A 16,529-nucleotide genomic window follows, 5' to 3' on the forward strand; every position below is an offset into this window, starting at 1 on the left:
TTCCTAATTGCTTTGCAAAATTTTGCAATTGAAGAATTTAAGAGAACTGTTCTGAAACGTTGTAAGTAAATAATTACTGCTCTGATGCGTAAATACATGTATACATCTTAAGATGAGGTACGCGTAAAATTAAGGTATCCTCAAAAACGCTTTTTTGATACGTAATTTGTTGTAGTCGCGTTTCGGGGAGTAAATGCCATTCTCAGCGTTGCGTTGTCTCCAAAAAAATTAAAGGCACGGACTCTGTAGTTTGGACTTTATGCTGTAGGAGCGCTGCTGTCGCGTCACGTCAGGTCACGTGACGAGACGACCCGCGAGCTCACGTGACGAGACGACCCGCGAGCTATAGAATATACTATGTTTAAGGAGTCAGTATTCGGATATGCAGAACGAGAATTTTGCCCGCAACATATCCTGCAGTGCAAGTCACGTGATTTTGGGACGGTACATCTTATTCCCATATAACGCTTAGCTTATTGTGAGTGTTACTACTTCACTGCAATATAATTCGCCTTCAGAAGCACCGCGAAACGTTGAACACACGTTTTGCAGGCATCTTTAACGGTTTGTTACCAGGAACTGAAGTTGGTTTAAAGATGTGAAGAGCATTGGTATTTTGCTCTTTCGCCATGGTATCATAGCTCAGATTCCACTTTTTTATGTTCTTTCGGTAATAGAGTAAGAAGTAGCAGCCAACAAAAATGATTTTTTTTCACTTTTTCTATTGAATTTTTTCATATCATATTGTCGAATCTGTGTTTTAAATACTTACATTAGAATGACCCTGTAGACGGACCAATGTGTCACGGAAAAACGTCGCATTTGGAAGTATGAAATTGTCACAGTATGCACTATAACCGATTTGCACCACCTGCTCGTCCCATTATTATTTTCTGTTTTTCTTTATTCACTCTTCTGCTTTTAGTAAACAAGTAAAATATCTATAACAGTTTTTCGTAATCTGATCAGAAAAGTAAAACCACACTCTAACCACAACAAATAAGAAGAATACAGGATCAATGCTGGAATTTTGGAGTAATAAAAGGAGTGATAGTGAACAACTTTTTTTTTCTTTTGTACTGATTCATAATGTCGAATCCCTTATAATTAATTACATTACAATGATTCTATAGTGCTATGTTGAAATACTTACCTGTAGGATACACACAAGGGCTTGAGAACCGGCATAAATTATATCTGCATATAAACATAGCACTGATATGTACACACTGAGTGTCAGTTTACAAAAACACAGTTGCAAATTTATTCAGCAATTGTCTCGTAAACACGTGCCATAAAATCGTAAACATTATCTCTACAACAGAAGACTTTATAATACAATTTCAACATATAAAGTGCCTCATATCAATATGACATTTACAATTATGCATTTCTCGTACATAACTATGAAAAGTAACTTTTCCTCGCTTCAAAAACTTATCTTTACATCTATAGCAACGACAATCCTGCACATAGCTGTTACTAAAACTCAAACATGCAGAAACGTAGGTAAAGCAAGATAAATACGTGTCATATTCAAGTTTCACGTTTATCACAAATTGTAGACAAGCAGTGTCGTCCCACAATCACATGACTAGACCGGTTTGATGTTCAGAACATGCGCAGTAAACTATGATTACTCCATAGGTATACATACTCTGTGCGTTAGGCCACAAGCTTTGACTACTCGTACGCTACAGTTTGGCCTTTTTGCAGTAGGAGCGCTGCCGTCGTGTCACGTGACGAAGCTTCCAGCGAGCTTTATGTGAATCAGGCCTGTGGGTTACCAAAAGTTGCCCGTGCTTGTGCTGGGCGATTCGAGGTCAGTAGTGGTAAATAACAATTGAAACCTCGCAAAGGACGACTCGTTGCTGTTATTTAACTTTAATTACGGCTGTGCAAGGGCAGAACAAACCATTCCTTGTAGACACATTGGACGATCCACAAAGATACACCAAAAAGTCGGTCAACTTCATTCAGGGTATGGTAATGAGCAGGTCCAAACACGATAGCTCCTTTCTGGCGTTCTGTTACGTTTACACATAGACATCTCTTATTGCGCTGTTTCCATACAACTAGCACATGCAGACCACTTGACTGCTGCCATAACTTCGGTTAGATGTGGGCCGGTACTTAACCTCCAGGTACCATAACAGTGAGCCAAAGTGACCGTTGTGCTCTGTAAGGGGGATAACTAGAATTTACCTGTGAACTTACTAGTCGCTTATCTCGGAGAGTCTGCAGTTCATTGTCTGAGACACTGGGTTGAGGGTCAACAGTCGCATTCAATTAACCATAGAAAACCAAAGGGGGATGGGGGAGAAATGTTAAATTGTTACCGAACCATCATAAATTATACTACTCCATGTTTTGTTCAAAGCAAGTCATAATTTATAGTTTATTCAGTAATCAATTACAATTATAAGGTTTAAAATGGCATTTCATATACAGAATAAGTACAAAATGTGCTATTCTATATTCTATACTGATAACATAGAATTGGCGGAAACTGCAAATCGATACCAGCTGCAACCGTAAATTTTACAAGGGTTTAGTAATCTAGGGTTAAGAATGAACTCGTAAACTGAGATTATGGTTCGACACCAGCTGTAGAATATTCCAAAACAAATAAAAATAATTGCCGAACCGCGGCTCGAGCACGGGAAATCCGGGTTTAAGTCCAGTCCTGACACAAATTTTAATTTGTTCTGAAATATTTTACAGCAGGTGCAGAATTTACGAGTTTATTCTTATGTAGGAGTGCATCTGTTTGTGACTCAGGTGATGTGAACTGAGTCTCTTCTTTCCTGCCGGCCACGGTGGCCGAGAGGTTCTAGGCGGTTCAGTCCGGAACCGAGGACTGCTACGGTCGCAGGTTCGAATCCTGTCTCGGGCATGGATGTGTGTGATGTCCTTAGGTTAGTTAGGTTTAAGTAGTTCTAAGTTCTTGGGGACTGATTACCTCAGATATTAAGTCCCATAGTGCTCAGAGCAATTTGAACCATCTTCTTTTCTATTCTTCACATCGCTGAATTCATGCAGACCCTATTTTACGGCAATTTGTTGCATTTAAAGTAGTCCCGTATCAGCGGTACACGGAAATGCTGACGAAATATGTACAAATTGCCTGGCCATATTTCTGATAGATTAGGTAATTGTTGTCAGTTCAAGTAAACGAAGTCATTTCAAGTAAACGAAGTATTGTACAAAATCAGATATATGATTTTCAAGAGTCCTCTGTTTCTACTCATTCAGATTTCAGTTCACCAGTTTCAACTTCCGCTCACTGCCTTGCTTATATTGACAAAATTTATTAGAGTAGGTACAGGTCCATCACCTATCCTTACGAACAATCAGATGAACAACAAAGGAAAACATTTGACGACCTTGTAACTGCAACAGTTGTATTAAGAGAGAACGTGCAGTAGTGTTACTTTAATATTTACAGATGTTACCATTACTTGAAACTATTGGGCTCTTCAAAATTCTAAAATGAAATACATACTAAATATTTTTTTAATTATTATCTATTATTTGATCGTTATTTAAAAGTCACACTTCTCAATTCTTTCAGTCTTTTCACTTTTGGCTCCTACGGGTGTATCGATGAGACGCTCACTTCAAAAGAAATGCGTTTAATTACTGTATTATCAGCGGTAATCATAAATATTAGTGTTACAGCTAGTCTGATTGTAACTGCTGTGCAAATTTGATTTTCTTGGACTAGTTTCACTTTACGAGAAGTTCCAAAATCACGTTTAGACGTTCTAGGGAAGTTCAGGAAAGTGTGGAAATCTAGTCTACATTCATGAATTAAATTTTCAGAGCGTCTTCGCTTACGAAATAACACATACGAAAGACTCTCTCGTTTCTGAATAGTTGTGGTCATCGTAGGAGAGCTGCACCCGCTTCCACAACATCGCTCTTGTCTATTTTCGTAGATCTACTGTGTCCTAGGTAAACACTTTTGGCCCAGAAATTTACTGGCGTAACTGTTGTCTGGCAGCCGTATCTGGTAGTGTTCCTCAATAAGTGGCCGTAGCTCCTTCACCTGATATATTCCCAAATGGACCTTCTGACTTGTGTTTTCTGCAATACGCAAATTGGAATGTTCATGCACGCACGCCTTAAGGAGTTCATATTGGCAACGACGACGATCTGATGTGTAGCTGAAGCTGGCGAAGCTAATAGTAATCAGCTAATTATTCTGATGTGGCAACTGTATTGCGATTTTTATACATTTTTTGGCCATTGCAGCTATTTTTTGCATAATTTTGTCTGAAATTTTAATGTCACTCTAACGTATTACGGTGCCAAATTATGCACAAAGCACGTTTTACTGAACTCAGCTTGCTGTATTTTTTCCATTAACAATAATTTATGTGCTGGAATAGTGCCTTTATACCCTCAATGGTCGCTACTGCTTTTTAATTGTATGGGCTGTGTCCAAAAACAAATTTAAATTTCAGTGGTTGGTAGGGACTTCAGGACGTTATGTTACACATGTTGCAACAAGAGTGGCGCATTGTCCGAAGAAAATACGTTTTCTTAGTTTCCTGTACACGCAGTTCTCCTGCAGTACGGTTAACAAGTGGATCACAGTGTCGAAGTGGAAATGACGCGGCAATTGAAAACGTGCTCCAAAGTTGAAGTACATGGGACAGTGAGATTGGCAAAACATCTAAATTACGCACAGATTCACTATGAAATTCTGACAGTGTCATAGGCCAAAAACGATATGACGTCCAGCCGTAGTTAAATGGTGCCAACAATTTGACCAAGGCCGGCAGACACGGATGATGCTTATCGGGAAGGAAGGCCATCGACATCAGCTACAAAAATCAGTGGCCAGGAGTCGAGAAACATCTAGGGGGAAAGAGATTTTTCAACGATGACGACGTTCAAACAGCGCTTCTCGAATGCCTCCGTGACCAAAGAGTGGATATCTGTGGTCGAGTAATTGAACGATTGGTAGAAAGTTCCGACCATTGTTTGAAGAAATTTGCTAACTACGTTAAAAAATAGCTCAATGTGTTTGTGTCACTTTGGAACACAGTGCAAATTCAATAAAAGTTACTGTTCCTGCCGTAATAATGGGTAACTTACCTCTTGAAATCCCCTCGTACGATGACTCTTGCGGTCCGTAGCAGTGTTAAGTGTTAATTAGTATTTTTCCCCCAGCTGCTCTCCATAAAATCAGTCACGGACCCAGAATGAATGAGTAATGAAGTTCTAATACGAGAGCAGTGGAATCCAGGATAACAAACTTTATTTTATTTTTTCATTTGTCATCGGTTCCCCTCCCCCCCCCCCCCCCCCCCCACACACACACACACTCAGATTTATTGTGCACCACAACATAGTGTGTGCCACGAGGTACGTTTCACACTGAAAGTATAGAACGTGCGTCTGCTCCAGGCACGGATGTGCAACTTAATTTTGAAATCTAATTCTCTCATGCTTTGTTCAAACGCTTATTGAATCATCAGAATAACGTATTTCCACCAGTACATAGCGCCCCGGCTCACATCGAAGTACTACGAACACAGGCACCAATAACACTGCTTCTCCACGGCCTTTGTAGGCGGCCATGGACATGCGTTTCTGGTTCTTTCAGTAGTTGGATATTATCTAACCTTACGTCACTTACCTGTCGTTGATAACCAGCCAAGACTCCACAGTTAAGCACAAATAAACAAAAAAAAATACCATACCACATAGAAATATAAGGCTTAAGAGCGCACGAACCTTACAATAATCTTGTAGATTTCATAGTTTACTCTCCATATAGTTCTGGCGCCGGACAATGTGGTAGTTCTGTCACAGGCTAGAGCGCGTACAGAAAGGAAAGCAGAGGCGGCTCCTTTAATTTGTGTGCAGCCTAGCATTGCGCTCGACGCCATATGGAAACCTAGTGAACGCGATTACATGCGCCTTTAAATCAATTACTGTTCACAACTGCAAACTGTGAACCGCCACTGCTTTTAGCTTCAGATGACAATGAAGCTATTTTGTTTTGTAAGTATCGGCTCTTTCCTTGCAACAGATTTACTCTATAATTTTTATACCCTGAGACTGTGAACTAATATATCAATTTCACATACAACTGAAACAGCTCTTATTGAATCCTCTGCAGCGGCTTCAGCGATTTCATCAGTGCTCGAATTTTCACTCATGTTTTCAACCTAAAAGTAACGCATAGTTACTACTTTAAATGAAGCTAGCAGTCTGATTAAAATTTAATTTACACAAATGTTTTGAATTATTCACAGACCTCAAAGTTTACTCTAATACATTACGAAATATGAATCATACTGGTTTTAAATCACGGTTGATAAGTGTGGTAAAGAAACTTTTGTCCAACTTCGTTCTACGTAGGAGATGTGTTCAGTTTTCCCATTATGTAACTGTTGCTCTAGAATGTCTTCATCATTTTCTTGCAGCAATATGCACTACAACAAATCGCGATCACTAGTTTGAAAGATGCGCATTTACTTTCACAAACTGTTCTCGGACCGCGCCTTCTCCTCTTTACCGATTTCCTCCAAATTTGTGGCATACGCAGGGTTACAAATGGCTCTGAGCACTATGGGACTTAACATCTGAGGTCATCAGTCCCCTAGAGCTTAGAACTACTTAAACCTAACTAACCGAAGGACATCAAGGAGATCACACACATCCGTGCCCGAGGCAGGATTCGATCATGCGCGGTTCCAGACTAAAGCGGTTCCAGACTAAAGCGCTTAGAACCGCACGGCCACACCGGCCAGCATACGCAGGGTTTGATCAGAAATGAGTGTCGCAGAACGGGGGGTTCCTAATGTTTTGTGAAAATAGCATTTTTCAAGCAGGTCGGGCGAGACTTGAGACATTTACTCAGCGCCAAAGGCATGCATATTGATGCACAGAGATATGTAAACAGGAAGAATAAGGCGCTACTGTCGGCAACTCCTATATAAGAAAAGAAGTGTCCGGCACAGTTGTTAGATCGGTTACTGCTGCTACAATGGTAGGTTATCAAGATATAAGTGAGTTTGAACGATGTGTCGTAGTCGGCACCCGAGCAATGGGACACAGCATCTCCGAGGTATGAAGTGGGGATTTTCCCGTACGACCACTTCACGCGTGTTTCGTCAATATCAGGAATCCGGTAAAACAACAGTTCCCCGACATCGCTGCGGCCGGAAAAAGAACCTGCAAGAACGGGACCACGGACAACTGAAGAGAATCGTTCAACGTGACAGAAGTGCAACCCCTCCGTGAATTGTTGCAGATTTCAACACTGAGCCATCAACAAGTGCCGGCGTTCGAACCATTCATCGAAACGTCATCGATATGGTCTTTTGGAGCCGAAGGCCCACTCGTGTACCCTTTATGACTTTACGACACAAAACTTTACGCCTCGTCTAGGGTCGTCAACACCGACATTGGACTGTTGATCAATGGGAACATGTTGCCTGGTCGGGCGAGTTCGTTTCATATTGTACTGAGCGAATGGACGTGTACGGGTACGTAGACAACTTCATGAATCCATGGACTCCACATCTCAGCAGGGGGCTTTTCAAATTGGCGGGGGCTTCATGTAAAGGTGTAGAGCATGTGCAGTTGGAGTAATATGGGACTCCTGATATGTCTAGATACGACTCTGACAAGTGACACGTACGAAAGCATCCTGTCCGATCACGTGCATCCGCTAATGTCCATTGTGCATTCCGTTGGACTTGGGGGGCAATTCCAGCAGGACAATACGACACGCCACAAGTCCAGTATTGCAACAGAGTGGCTCCAGGAACACCCTTCTGACTTTAAACACTTCCCCTTGCCACCAAACACCCCAGACATGAACACTATTAAGCGTATCTGGGATGCTTGCAACGTTCTGTTCAGAAGAGATCTCCACCTCCTCGTACTCTTACAGACTTATGGATATCCCGGCAGTATTCATCGTACCAGTTCTCTCCAGCACTACTTCAGAAATTAGTCGATTCCATGCCACATCGTGTTGCGGCACTTCTGCGTGCTCGCAGGGGCCCTACACGATATTAGGCAGGGGTACTAGTTTCTTCGGCTCTTCACTATATGGTAACGTAGTTTATAGGCAGCGGTTGGCGCAGCGGAAGAGTGCGTAGCAGGAATCCGTGGGACGCGGACCGTGAAGCTATGCGGATACTATTTTGTTTTTATTTTCAGTTTTTGTGTTACTTACATTCAAAATAAAACGAAATTATACTTAGTATATTCTATTTTTCAATATTTTCATGAACAAATTTTTCTGTTAACTGGCTCGTGGGGTGGACAAACAATCCATAATTATACGACAACGTTTCTCGATCAGACAGAATGCTTACGTACATGTCACATGTCAGAGTCTTACCTACACGTATCAGTGGTCCCACATCGCTCCAACTGCTCACGCCCCACGTCATTATAGAGCCTCCTCCACCAGCTTGAACAGTACCCTGTTTATGTCTAGGGTCCATGGATTCATGAGGTTCTCACCATATCCATACACGTTCATCCGCTCGTTACAATTTGAAAATTTTAAACGAGACTCGTCCGACCAGGCAACACGTTTCCATTCATCAACAGTCCAATGTCGGTTTTGACGGGCCCTGTTGAGGCGTAAAGCTTTGTGTCGCGCAGTCATCAAGGATATACCAGTGGTCCTTCAGCTAAGAAAGCTCATATCGCTTATGGTTCGTACGCTAACGGCCCAGCAATGAAATCTACAGCAATTTCGGAAGGGTTGCACTTATGTTCACAATGGTTCAAATGGCCCGAAGCACTATGGGATTTAACATCTGAGGTCATCAGTCCCCTACACTTAGAACTACTTAAACCTAACTAACCTAAGGACATCACATACATCCATGCCAGAGGCAGGATTCCAACGTGCGACTGTAGCAGCAGCGCGGTTCCGAACTGAAGCGCCTAAAACCGCTCAGCCACAGCGGCCGGCTATACGTCTGTCACGTTAAACGATTCTCTTGAGTCGTCGTTGGTCCCGTTCTTGGAGGTTCTTTTCTCGGGCTCAGCGATGTCGGAGATTTGACGTTTTACCGGATTCCTGATAGTCACGGTACACTCGTGAAATGGTTGTACTGGAAAACCTCCACTTCATCGCTACCTCGGATATGCTGTGTCCCATCGTTCGTGCGGAGACTATAACACCACGTTCAAACTCACTTAAATCTTGATATCCTGCCACTGTAGCAGCAGTAACCGATCTAGCAACTGCGAGAGACACTAGTTGTCTCATATGGGCGTTTCCGACCGCAGCACCGTATTCTGCCTGTTTAGGTATCTCTGTATTTGAATACGCATGCGTGTACCAGTTTCTCTGTCGCTTTAGTCTATTTCCTGCACACCATAGTGAGATGTGGCTTTTGCCGGCCCTAGTGGCCGAGCGGTTCTAGGCGCTACAGTCTGGAGCCGCGTGACCCCTACTGCCGCAGGTTCGAGTCCTGCCTCGGGCATGGATGTGTGTGATGTCCTTAGGTTAGTTAGGTTTATGTAGGTCTAAGTTCTAGGGGACTGATAACCTCAGCAGTTAAGTCCCACAGTGCTCAGAGCCATTTGAAACATTTAGATGTGGCTTTCCTTCCTGCTTTAAAAACAATTACGAAATGTTAGCTACATTTATTATACACTAACGTATCACCTAAAATGAACCAGACGTAAAGTACTTAGCTACCATATTTTTCACTGCAAACCCTTCAAGTTTTGAGCTATAGAGCACTTCGAAAATATCGCGGTGAGAAACGCCCATACCGAAAAGCACCTGATTAACAAAATGTGATATGAAAGTATAAGAACGAAGAGAAATCAGTTGTATATACCAATTACATTCCGAGAGATCAAATTTTGGAAATTAGTGGTAATTTACTATAGGGCCACACTACTGAGTTCATCGGTCCTTAGGCTTACACGCTACTTAAACCAACTTACGCTAAGGACAACACACACACACACACACACACACACACACACACACACATGTCCGAGGGAGGACTTGAACCTGCGACGGTGGGAGCCGCACGATCTGAGTCAAGGCGCCTCAGACCTCGCGGCTACCGCCGCGGGATCGAATGAGATACTATATACAATAGCGAAGACGAAGTGCAAATGCGAAACAAATCGATTTTAATTTTTTAAAGGGAAAGGCAAACCGAAAATCTAACTAGAGGAGTTGATATATATTTGCTTCTTTTGCATACAATACTTTTTACACTTTTAGCGAGTTTTTATTATTGATGCCGTCGTATGATTATCGCTTCCTACTTCTGCGATGCGTAGAAGCGGCTGTATCGATTTCTGACGTCAGCTCACCTTTACTCAAACAAAAATTATTCAGTGGTCAGACATGCCAGGCTTGGATAGCAGTTTTAAGCGCGGCCGGGCGAGCCTGTGGTGACTGGCTTACTTGCAGACAGACGGCGGAGTAAGCAGTCTAGCGAGTGCCGGGCCCATTCGAGATGTGAACCAAGCGTGGGAAGTGCTACAGCGTCGCCCGAGTGACTTGTCAGACGCGCGGATGGTGGGGAGCGCGTCACATCGGTAACAGTGTCTCGTACTCCTACTGATTTTGGTGAGCGTCGGCATTCAGTTTGGAATTTGAATTGAGTCATTTGTCTTGACTGGAACTGTATTTCGTACGTCTGTGATCGACTCCGGTCGCGTGCATATTCAGTCTGTAAATTAAACTGTTTACGGTTAGCAGATCTCAGCAGCATTTTTCCTATTTCTTCTGGAACACATAACATCGGATGTTGTTAAATGTGTGTGAATTCATAAGGAACCAAACTGCTGAGGTCATCGCTACCTAGGCTTACACACTACTTAAACTAATTTATGCTAAGAAGAACACACACACCCAAACCCGAGGGAGGATTCGAAACTCCGGCAGGAGCAGCCGCGCAATCAGTGACATGGCATCTGGAACCACGTGGCCACTTCACGCGACCATTGGGTGTAGCGCCGAAGAGTGAGTTGGCCGTATCATTGACTGTAGTGCCACGAAATTGTACCTTGGCAGTGTTCTGCAAATTTCAATGACTGTGTGGTTTATCAGATGCCTTTCAGTTGTATACTTGCCGGGATCTACATCTACATGACTACTCTGCAATTCACATTTAAGTGCTTGGCAGAGGGTTCATCGAGCCACAATCATACTCTCTCTCTACCATTCCACTTCCCAACAGCGCGCGGGAAAAACGAACACCTAAACCTTTCTGTTCGAGCTCTGATTTCTCGTATTTTATTTTGATGATCATTCCTACCTATGTAGGTTGGGCTCAACAAAATATTTTCGCATTCGGAAGAGAAAGTTGGTGACTGAAATTTCGTAAAAAGATCTCGCCGCGACGAAAAACGTCTTTGCTGTAATGACTACCATCCCAATTCGCGTATCATATCTGCCACACTCGCTCCCCTATTACGTAATAATACAAAACGTGCTGGCATTTTTTGCTCCCTTTCGATGTCCTCCGTCAATCCCACCTGCTAAGGATCCCACACCGTGCAGCAATATTCTAACAGAGGACGAACGAGTGTAGTGTAAGCTGTCTCTTTGTTGCATCTTCTAAGTGTCCTGCCAATGAAACCTTTGGCTCGCCTTCCCCACAATATTATCTATGTGGTCTTTCCAACTGAAGTTGTTCGTAATTTTAACTCCCAGGTACTTAGTTGAATTGACAGCCTTGAGAATTGTACTATTTATCGAGTAATCGAATTACAACGGATTTCTTTTGGAACTCATGTGGATGCGTAAATAATGTGAACTGTTGTTGTTATGGTCTACAGTCCAGAGACTGGTTGGATGCAGCTCTCCATGCTACTCTTAGTGTATTCATCTCTTGGTCTCTCTACGATTTTTACCCTCCAAGCTGCCCTCCAGTGCTAAATTGGTGATCCCTTGAGGCCTCACAACATGCCCTACTAAACCGATCCCTCCTTCTAGTCAAGGTGTGCCACAAATTTCTCTTCTCCGTAACTCTATTCAGTACCTCCTCATTAGTTACGTCATACATCCATCTAATCTGCAGCATTATTTTCAAACACCACATTTCGAAAGCTTCTATTTATTTTCTTCTTGTCCACACTAATTATCGTCCACGTTTCGCTTCCATACATATACTTTCAAAAACGACTTCCTGACACTTAAATCTATACTCGATGTTAACAAATTTCTCTTCTTCAGAAACGCTTTCCTTGCCATTGTCATTCTACATTTTATATCCTCTCTACTTTGACCATCATCAGTTATTTTGCTCCCCTAATAGCAAAACTCATTTACAACTTTAAGCGTCTCATTTTCTAATCTAATACCCATTGCATCATCCGCTTTAATTCCACTACATTCCATTATCTTCATTTTGCTTTTGATGATGATCATCATATATCCTCATTTCAAGACACTGTCCATTCCGTTCAGCTGCTCTTCCAGGTCCTTCGCTGCCTGTGACATAATTACATTGTCATCGGCGAACCTCAAAGTTTTTATTTCTTCTCCATGGATTTTAATTCCTACTTTGGATTTTTCTTTTGTTTCCTTTACTCCTTGCTCAATATTCAGATTGAATAAAATCGGGGAGAGGCTACAACCCTGTCTCACTCCCTTCCCAACCACTGCTTCCCTTTCGTGTCCCTCGACTCTTATAATTACCATCTGGTTTCTGTACAAATTGTAAATAGCCTTTCGCTCCCTGTATTTTACCCCTGTCACCTTCAGAATTTGAAAGAGAGGTTGCTAGACAACGTAGTCAAAAGCTTTCTCTAAGTCTGCAAATGCTAGGAACGTAGGTTTGCCTTTCCTTAATCTAAGATAAGTCGTAGGGTCAGTATTGCCTCCCGTGTTCCAACATTTCTACGGAAGCCAAACTGATCTTCCCCGCGGTCGGCTTCTACCAGTTTTTTCATTCGTACCGGCCGGGGTGGCCGTGCGGTTTCAGGCGCTACAGTCTGGAACCGCGTGACCGCTACGGACGCAGGTTCGAATCCTGCCTCGGGCATGGATGTGTGTGTTGTCCTTACGTTAGTTAGGTTTAAGTAGTTCTAAGTTCTAGGGGACTTATAACGTCAGCAGTTGAGTCTCATAGTGCTCAGAGCCATTGGAACCATTTTTCCATTCGTCTGTAAAGAATTCGTGTTAGTATTTTGCAGCCGTGGCTTATTAAACGGATAGTTCGGTAATTTTCACACCTGTCAATTACTGCTGTCTTTGGGATTGCAATTATTATGTTCTTCTTGAAGTCTGAGGATATTTCGACTGTCTCATACATCTTTCTCACAAGATGGTAGAGTTTTGTCAGGACTGGCTCTCCCAAGGCCATCAGTAGTTCCAACAGAATGTTGTCCACTCCCGGGGCCTTGTTTCGGCTTAGGTCTTTCAGTGCTCTGTCAAACTCTTCACGTAATCTCATATCTCCCATTTCATCTTCATCTACATCCTCTTCTATTTCCATAATATTGTCCTCAAGTACATCACCCTTGTACAGACCCTCTGTATACTCCTTCCACCTTTCTACTTTCGCTTCTTTGCTTAGAACTAGGCTTCCAACTGAGCTTTTGATATTGATACAAGTGGTTACCCTTTCTCCAAAAGTCTCTTTCATTTTCCTGTAGGCAGTATCAATCTTATCCCTAGGGAGATAAACCTCTTCATCCTTACATTTGTCTTCTAGCCATCCCTGCTTAGCCATTTTGCACTTCCTACCGATCTCATTTTTGAGATGTTTGTATTCCCTTTTGCCTGCTTCATTTATTGCATTTTTATATTTTCTCTCGTGTCATCAATTAAATTCAATATTTCTTGTGTTACCCAAGGACATCTACTGGCCCTCGTCTTTTTACCTACTTGATACTCTGCTGCCTTCACTATTTCATCTCTCAAAGCTACCCATTCTTCTTCTACTGTATTTCTTTCCCCCTTCCATGTCAATCATTCCTTAATGCTCTCCCCCTGAAACTCTCTACAACCTCTGATTCTGTCAGTTTACCCAGATCCCATCTCCTTAAATTCCCACCTTTTTGCTGTTTCTTCAGTTTTAATCTACAGTTCATAACCAACAGATTGTGGTCAGAGTCCACATCTGCCCCTGGAATTGTCTTACAATTTAAAACCTGGTTCCTAAATCTCTGTCTTACCATTATATAATCTATCTGAAACCTTCGAGTATCTCCAGGCCTCTTCCATATATACAACCTTCTTTTATGATTCTTGAACCAAGTGTTACCTATGATTAAGTTATGCTCCGTGCAAAGTTCTACCAGGCGGCTTCCTCTTTAATTTATTAGCCCCATTCCATATTCAGTTACTACTTTTCCTTCTCTTCCTTTTCCTACTATCGAATTCCAGTCACCCATGACTATCAAATTTTCGTCTCCCTTCACTATCTGAATAATTTCTTTGATTTGATCATACATTTCATCAATTTCTTCGTCATCTGCAGAGCTAGGTGGCATATAAACTTGTACTACTGTGGTAGGCTTGGGCTTCGTGTCTATCTTGGACATGATAATGCGTTCACTCTGCTGTCTGTAGTAGCTTACGCACACTCCTATTTTTTTATTCATTATTATATCTACTGCTGCATTACCCCTATTTGTTTTTGTATTTATAACCCTGTACTCACCTGGCCAGAAGTCTTGTTCCTCCTGCCACCGAACTTCACTAATTCCCACTATACCTAATTTTAACCTATCCATTTCCCTTTTACAATTTTCTAGCCTACCTGCCCGATTAAGGGATCTGACATTCCACGCTCCGTTAGAACGCCAGTTTCCTTTCTCCTGATAACGACATCCTCTTGAGTAGTCCCCGTCCGGAGATCCGAATGGGGGACTATTTTACCTCCGGAATATTTTACCCAAGAAGATGCCATCATCATTTAAACATACAATAAAGCTGCATGCCCTACGGAAAAATTACGGCTGTAGTTTTCCGTTGCTCTCAGCCGTTCGCAATAGCAGCACAGCGAGGCAACTACTGAAAAGGCTGCTGCCCCTCTTCAGGAACCACACGTTTGTCTGGCCTCTCAACAGACACCCCTCCGTTGTGGTTGCACTTATGGTACGGCTGTCTGTATCGCTGAGGCACGCAAGCCTCCAGACCAACGGCAAGGTCCATGGTTCATGGGGGTAGGGGAGCGTGAACTATGGGCATGATATTGTAGAGACGTGATGTCAAATTAGAACTTCATGATTTTTCTAAATACTTTCGTAACGGTTGTTGTTTTATGGTTAAGGGGAAGGAAATTTTTGTGAATTAGATTTCAGTAGTGACATTTAAGTATTTTGAATGATCTCACATTCTAAAAAATTTCCATGATTTTAGTGTTTTAAAGATTATTGGCTTTAATGTTTTAAGAAAAAGAAAGTATGAATTTTCTGTATACCTGTGTATGTCTGTGTAAAGTAAGTAAACCTATAAATATATTAAGCTGGTGCCTGTTCTTTCAGACATATAGACCTTCTTCTTCTGTGTGGATGCACACGCATTGCCCGAACTCTTACGGGACTCGGTAAGATTGCCTGCCGTGAGTAATGAGTGTAATGGGCAGGGGCACTACGAATGTAGTGTGTGGACATTAAGTTCATGTGCCCTCTGTGGCTCAGATGAATAGAGCATCTGCCATGAAAACACGAGATCTCAGGTTAGAGTCCCGGTCTGGGCACACATTTTTAACTGTCCCCGTTGATGTATATCAACGCGTGTTGATTTAATTATCATTTAAACCTATAAGTGTTCTGCAACTATGCTCAGCCGTTCATTACACCAGAACCGTTGTGTTCTAGCTTGACCAGCTAAATAGGTCCAATTATTTACAGCAAGAAAATGGGAAATTTCGATTTTCTCCTGTACTGCTCTCACCCGCTTCTTGGGAATCGCTCGCTACTTTCCTGTGGGGTCTTTTCTCTTACTACAACGTTTCTAATTTTTACGATACATCAAACAAGTATTTACCTGCAGCTAAAGTGCACAATTCACGAACTAAACGAAACGCATATATTCACCATTGGCTTCAGACTGTTTTCTAGATTTCATTATGGCAGACTTCAGTGATGAGCATTAAATTTTGGCGCATGGATCTCAGCTGTTTCCTTTCTGTATACACTTCATTCTGTAGTTATGTCCTAATGACCAGCGGGCTACTTTGTGCCGTATAGCAGTGTGGAAACGCCCCAATTCGGCACCTCTGGGTCCTCGTGATTTAATTACAACATCAGACGCAACAGATAACGAAGCCGTGAACAAGTGCTAAATAATACCTTTTGCGTAAACATTGATTTAGATGGCTACAAGATTTTGTCATCATCCAGAGTTAGATATATGACTCTAAATTTAGACAAATACGGAACTATGCGCCCCGGAAATAAATCAGTGAAGAGAAGAGCAATGAAAAATAATGGCACTCGAAAAAAGAAGCCTAATATCGTGGATTTGTTTCACTTACGGAGCAGCGTCTGTTAAGGACAAAATAAATGAACCGCCAGAAGCTTGTATACATACTTATAAAGCATCAAGCGAT

This window comes from Schistocerca gregaria, chromosome 2 (genome assembly GCF_023897955.1).
Source record: "Schistocerca gregaria isolate iqSchGreg1 chromosome 2, iqSchGreg1.2, whole genome shotgun sequence".
Classification (NCBI taxonomy): domain Eukaryota; kingdom Metazoa; phylum Arthropoda; class Insecta; order Orthoptera; family Acrididae; genus Schistocerca; species Schistocerca gregaria.